The 7,029-nt window shown below is 42.4% G+C and overlaps 1 pseudogene; it reads left to right on the top strand.

Annotated features, from left to right (window-relative positions):
• Positions 1-6,339: 6,339 nt before the first annotated feature.
• On the top strand, positions 6,340-6,648 carry LOC139015518 (U6 snRNA-associated Sm-like protein LSm7 pseudogene; annotated as a pseudogene).
• The last annotated feature ends 381 nt before the right edge of the window (positions 6,649-7,029 follow it).

Consider the following 7,029-nt stretch of genomic DNA (forward strand, 5'->3'; position numbering starts at 1 on the left):
GTAATAGTGATAGCTGTTAGCGGCACCACCTGCAGGCTAGCGCTTCAGTTTCAAGACATGTAATTAGTATCACAGAATTGTCTTTCAGGAGCTTAGAATTCCTGTGACCCTACTGGGGCAGTGGGTGGGGAACCCCGAGGAAACTGACAGGAAGATGCATAATAACAGGAAGCAGGCGTATCAACAGGAAAAGGAGGAGGCGAAAGAGGAGGAAAGTAGAAGGGAGCAGGCCAACATCCTGGGCTGCCCCTGGAAACGGTCCCTTCTCAATCTCCGAGGCTTCCACTCTGTCCCAGGCTCAGAGCCCAAGTGGTTGCTTTTCCCTGCACATGTCAAATATTTAAAATCACCGCCCAGCCAGTGTGGGTGAGTGGTTGACCATCAACCTAATGAGCCAGGAGGTCACAGTTTGATGCATGTGCCCTGACCGAGTTGTGGACTCCATCTTCAGTAGGGGGCGTGCAGGAGGCAGCTGGTCAATGATTCTCTCTTGTCATTGATGTTTCTCTCTCTCTCTTCCTCTCCTTTCCTCTCTGAAATCAATAAAAATAGTCTTTTAAAAATCACCCCCTACCCCTCCCTGGAAAACTAGGGACAAATGAGGCATTGCCAAAAAATTGCTTAAGACACCATGCTGTAATGCTTTAAAGCTGTGAAGACCTGAGCTCACACACAGTTTGGAAAGCTGACTGTCCTGGGAATGCCACAGGAGAGGAGAGTCGGGAATCTTCCTCCCTCTGAGCAAGGATCGCGTGGGCAGGTTGGGTAATTTGGCCCTAAGCTTCCAGCAGGAAGGTGAGTGGGGAGTTAGGGGCAGAGTGAATGGGGGAACTGGACCTCAGCAGTTTGTCGCACACATGAGTCTTTGAGATTCCTTTGGGCACATTGTACAACACCCAGGCATCTAGGCACAACAAAAATGCAGCCCTGTCCATTTTCAATCCAAGTGACACAATGGTCAGGGATTGGAGCTGAGAAACCACAGTGACAAATCAAAGAGAGAAAGGGGCTCAAAACTTCCGTTTGTGAAGCGTTTCTCCCCACGAGGGGCGGAGTGGCATAGAGGAGCCCCCGGCTGCCATTTCCAACGAGGAAATCGTGCCAGGAGGGAGCGTTGCTGTGATCTGCTTCAGGTTGCACAGGTGGAACAGTTTTTAATAATTACCGGCTGACAGCAGCTGCGAGTTTGATTCCATAGCAACAATCAACTCCTGGTTTATTCTGAGTTGATAAAATTATCCAGGCCACAAAGACATTATTAAAAACAAAACAACAAGAGAGTCTTTTCCATGGCTTGAAGGCAGTGCTTCTCAGTTTTTACTGAGCGTTGGCACCCGTGGGGCTGCCCATGAAAATGCAGAGTCCTCGGCCTTACCCTCTGAGACTCCAGATCCCTGTCCTTGCAGGTGGTCCCAGGAATCTGTATTGTTAACAAGGTCCCTGAGGCACGCAGGCAGTTCCCGGGGCACACTGAGAAACATTGCCTTAGGGGACACCTGCACATTCATCAGCACCCCAGCTCTAGTGCCCTCCCAAAGAAGCACGAGGGACAGACCCCAGCCCTGCACTGTCGCATGCAGAAGCCACCGGCCACTGTGGCCACAGAACAGTTAGCGATGTGGCTAGTCCAAACTGGGACGTTCTCTACACATAACATAGACTGAATTTCAAAAACAGTATCCTATATAATAAAGGCCTAATATGCAAATAGACCGAATGGCAGAAGACCAGCAGAATGACATGAATCTGATGCACACTGACCACCGGGGGGCAGATGCTCAATGCAGGAGCTGCCCCCAGCCCGCAGGCCCCAGACCAGCTAAGGTGGGTGCCAGCAGGGGCCCCTCGATCACCCCACTGGTCGCCCCACAGATCGGCCCTGATTACCGGCCAGGCCTAGTGACCCTACCCGTGCATGATAAAACAGTATAAAAGATCTCATTTAAAAGTCTTATGTTGATCATATATTGAAATGATAATATTTTGGCTATATTGGGCTAACTAAAATACACAATATATATTATCATCCTATATAATAAAAGCCAATTATGCTAAGTGTCCAACCATTTGATCGTTCAACAAGTCTCTATGACATGCACTGACCACCAGGGGCAGATGCTCTGACCATTAAGTTAGCTTGCTGCTGGGGTCCAGCCGATTGGGACTGGGTGAGACGGGTCGGACACACTCTGGAGCCCTCCCGGGGTCCCTTGGCCTGGCCTGTGCCCTCTTGCAAACCAGGACCCCTCAGAGATGTTAGAGATCTGGTTTCAGCCTGATCCTTGCAGGCCAGGCCAAGGGAACCCACCAGTGCATGAATCTGTGCACCAGGCCTCTAGTATATGATATATAATAAAATGTATTCCCTGATGCCTGTACCTTCTACCCACCCCACCCTAAGCTAGAATCATTTTTAATAACTAAGAGTGGTTTCAGAATGGGGGACACAAAAAGATCCCAAATATCAAAACGGAAGTAGATAAAGGTCTAATTAGCAAAAGCCTCGTATTTCATACCGAATGATTTTTGACAATAAATTAGCCAGGGCAAGTAATACTAGCAACTGTAACAGACAACCATTGGGGAATTAACATAATACCAAGGTATTGCTCTGCTAGTATCCCAGCCAACTGCAGGTTGGAGCAGGGGCTCTGTTCCATACAGTCTTCGGGGGACTTAGGCTCCTTCCATAATGGGGTTCCCCCATCCCTAGGAACTCGGAGCCCTCCATCGTCCCCTGTGAATCTGGCTGGCAGACAAGACAAGAGACAGAGTACAGAAGTTTGCATGAGTGGCTTTAGGTTAAGTGGAAAGGAATTGATATTGATATATAATTTTCATGTAGTTTCCATTGGCCAGCATGTGGATCCATGTAATTACAAGAGAAGCGGGGGTAAGAAGTTTAGTTGTGTGCCCAAGAGAAGGACCTGGGTTTTGTGCACCCACATCAGCGCCTTTGCCTGATCAGGGCTGAGTAAGGATAGCAGGTAGAATCTCTCTCTTTCATTCATTTCAGCTTTGGCTTCTTAGGGCTTACAGATTGCTCTTTGTACCTGTACAGGCAGCAAAATGGATCACTCTACTTTTCCCAAATAAATGCAGTAAAGAACCCAGGGACCTTTCTGCCTGTCTGTTACCAGGATTCAGTGTTCAGTTCTGGCCCAGTGTGACCTGTGACTCTAAACATCTGCTCTAATGATTAATGCCACTGAGGCCCCAGAGAAATATGTATTTCTCCAAATCTTGCCCGGTGTTCTTGAATCAAAAGGCAACAGCATCCAAATGCTGTGAAAATTTGTGGGTTATTCTGGTGACAGCAAAGATAGCCCTTGCTGTAAACCGGGGGAGAATTAGAACCATGGAAAGAATAAAAAAATTGTCCAATTTTTCTTCTTAATGACATTGAAATAGATTCTTACGTAATGAAATATTCTTCAAGAGCGCCAAGCACTAACCTCCTCTCGTGTTCCAATTTGTGATTTCAGAGGTATTCACAAAGAAGGCAGTGCTCTCCGCAGTGCATATGGTAGCTGAGGAGCAGTTTTCAATGTTGAACAATTTGCATTCTTTATTTACATACATGTAAGTCTAAATATATGTGTGAAGCACGATACCAATCTTTACCTGGGTAACTCAATGGACACCAAATTCTAGAATTGTAAATATTCTTAGTCTTGTAAATATATTTCATAAGGTTTTAGTAGCTTTTTGAGATATAATTTAGATACTGCACAATTCACTCATTGAATGTGTACAATTCAATGGTTTTGTGCATCTATCATCACAATCTTAGAACATTTTCATCATCCACAAAAGAAACCCTGCTCCCCTCAACTGCCATCCCCGATCCCTTCATCCCTGCACCCAAACCCTTGGCAACTTCACAGCTACTTGCTGTCTCTATGGATTTGCCTATTTTTGACATTTCATATAAATGAAATGATAATTATATGGTCTTTTGTGACTGGATTCTTTCATTTAGTATCATGTTTTCAAGGTTCATCCATGTTATAGCATGCATCAGTACTTCATTCCTTTTGATTGCCTAATAATATTCCATTGTATGAATAGACCATATTTTGTTAATCCATTCATCAATTGATAGGCATTTAGATTATTTCCACTTTTTGGCTATTATGAATAATGCTGTATGAACATTCATGTACAAGTTTTGGGGGTCTTTGTGGACATAAGTTTTCATTTCTTTTGGGTACATACTAGGAGCAATTTGTCAGTAAGATTTAATTATATTTTCAAAAATTTAAAATAAGAAAATTTAGCTTTATTTAACTAATTTTGACTTAAACATCTGATATTCATTAATTATAACTTGAACTTATCTTTATTTTTAATAGATAATTTTAATTATCTTGAGGAAATAACATTTTGAAAATATAAGCATTAAGTGTAATTTTATTTTAATTTGCTTCTAGTAAAAATACATTTAAATTGTGTTTGCTTTGAATCTAATATTCTTTTTTAATTCTTGAGATTATTACTGTTAGTAGACTATAAGTTATATGAATATCTTAATTATATCAACATAATTAGTGATTTTGCTGAAAAAGGCAAAAAAAGAAATTATATGTAATAAATGTGCAATTATTTTTACTTGATTATATGTATCGTATTATGCACCAGAAAATGCCAGCCCACCAACACAACACAGAAGCATGAGCAAATATTTAAATTCTGTCACTTAAAATACAGTCATATAAAAACTATAGATTTATATGCATATTTCCATTTTGTTGCCATTATACTATGTTTTTATGAAAATGCATTTGTCAAGATAGGAAAATAGCACAAATGTTATTTTTTAGTTTGTTAGCTTGATTTATAACTTCTAAAATATTTAGATATCTGATATGTGGACCTCTACTTCTACTCTTGAAACACAACTGTGGGATGTAGAGACAGACCTAATGTTGGGTACCTACATGAAGATCAATGAATACTAATCGATTGATTTGTCCAGAACTGGAACAAGAGAAAGAGGTTTAAAAAAGAATATTAAAGAATTTTTAATTTCCTTAAGCCCCATGCTTCAGTCTCATGGAGAGGCATTTGGGTTCAATTACCCTGACTGGGGTGGACAGGTGCAGCTGATTGGTTGTGGGACCACACGTAACTTCTAATTCACACTAGCAAAAGTCATGTAATTAAATACCCCATGTCAAACTTCTCTAGTTAGGGTCTCATTGCCAATTCTATGGAATTCTGCCTGCCACTCTAAGAAGTAAATTGCCTATTGAGCATTACTAATTATTTTACTTTCCATTCATGTACTTAGGAAGCCCTCTGGTCCTGTTGACTCAAGAGAATGTGAAAATTGGTTTTCTATTTTTATCTTTCTCTATATAAATTGCAGTCAGAAACTCTGTATTACCATTAGATAGCTAACAAAGATATACTGAGTAAACATTTTGATTGAGTACTATACTGGCTCTATGCAGGGCTTTAGGAAGTAGGGAATACAATAAAGTAGGAGACATAGCACAATGAACAGCTGACATTTTATAGGATCTTATTACTCTTTCTACTTGGAAGAAATCCATTGTATCAAACCACTCAGTGGCATGCAGCTATATGCATTTATAACCATTCTCATCAGTCTGTGGTTCAGCTGGGGCAGCTGTCTCGACTATGGGACTGCAAGTCAGCTTGGGTGACTCTGCTCCACAGATGTTCATTCTGGGGTCCAGGCAGATTGGGCAGCTGCTTCTCATGGCATATTCTTCTCATGACAATGGCAGAAGCACAGAGGGCAAAACCCATTATGAACAGGTTGCTCGGCCAAGCCCATGATGGAAAGGAAAGAAAAGCAAATGTTGTGGAACAAAAATCCAAATTTTCACAACCCCTGCATTCTCCACCCCCCACTTCAAGAGCTTAAAGAGGGAAGACAACCCAGTCCCTGGCCCCTGCCCTGGCTTGGTCACTAGGCAATACAGAGGGAATGGCTCCAAGAAGGAGGAACAGTGAGAGAGATCACTTAGTCAGCAATGATACAATCAAATCCTCAGGGAAGGTAGTCATGTTAGCAATAGCTTTATCATCAGATTATTCCTCAGAATAGGTACCTTGGCTATATTCTCCTTTGCCTAACCTTCCTCTAGTCTTCTGGTTTTCTGAGCCTAGTCCTACAGCCTTCTAGATGATTCTGGTATTGACCCAGTTACTTGTTTTCTCCTTTATAGCTAAAGATCGTTTTGGTTGTTTGCAACCAAGAAAGCTAACTAGTGCCAGTAGGCATAATATTATGCCCCAGAAAAATATTCTGTAGGTTGAGGAAACAATATTCTGAAAGAAAACTCCTGAGTGGCGCAGCGTGGCAAGATGGCGGACAAAGAGAAGAAGAAGGAGAGCATCTTGGACCTGTCCAAGTACATCGACAAGACGATCTGGGTGAAGTTTCAGGGAGGCCGTGAAGCCAGTGGAATCCTGAAAGGGTTTGACTCACTCCTCAACCTTGTGCTTGATGGCACCATCGAATACATGAGAGACCCTGATGACCAGTACAAGCTTACAGAGGACACCCGCCAGCTGGGCCTGGTGGGGTGCAGGGGCACCTCAGTGGTGCTCATCTGCCCGCAGGATGGCATGGAGGCCATTCCCAACCCCTTAATCCAGCAGCAGGAGGCCTAGCAGGCGGGGAAGGCACAAACACGGATGACGTCAGACTTGGGGTTGTCCCTCCTGCCTTGAATGCTGCCCACAGAAATGGAACTTCCTTTTTGTATAGGGTTTTTTTTTTTGTTTTGTTTTCTTAATAAAATTGCAAATCTCTCATTAAAAAAAAGAAAACTCTTGAACAAAATTGTGCATGCACTAATATTCTAGGGAGAAAAAGAATGAAATTTCGATCATAGTAGCAGTTATTTCAAATCTCAACATTGGTGCCTCCTTGCTGTGTGACTTTGTGTATATGACTTCTCTAAATGTTGTTTTCCTTATCTAGAAATAATAACAACACTGCCTACCTCACTAGGTCTTTGCAAGGATAAAACAATGATTGGATGTTTAAAT

Source organism: Myotis yumanensis, unplaced genomic scaffold, assembly GCF_028538775.1.
Source record: "Myotis yumanensis isolate MYYU_CA2020_CCGP unplaced genomic scaffold, mMyoYum1.0.hap1 SCAF_8, whole genome shotgun sequence".
Taxonomy (NCBI): Eukaryota; Metazoa; Chordata; class Mammalia; order Chiroptera; family Vespertilionidae; genus Myotis; species Myotis yumanensis.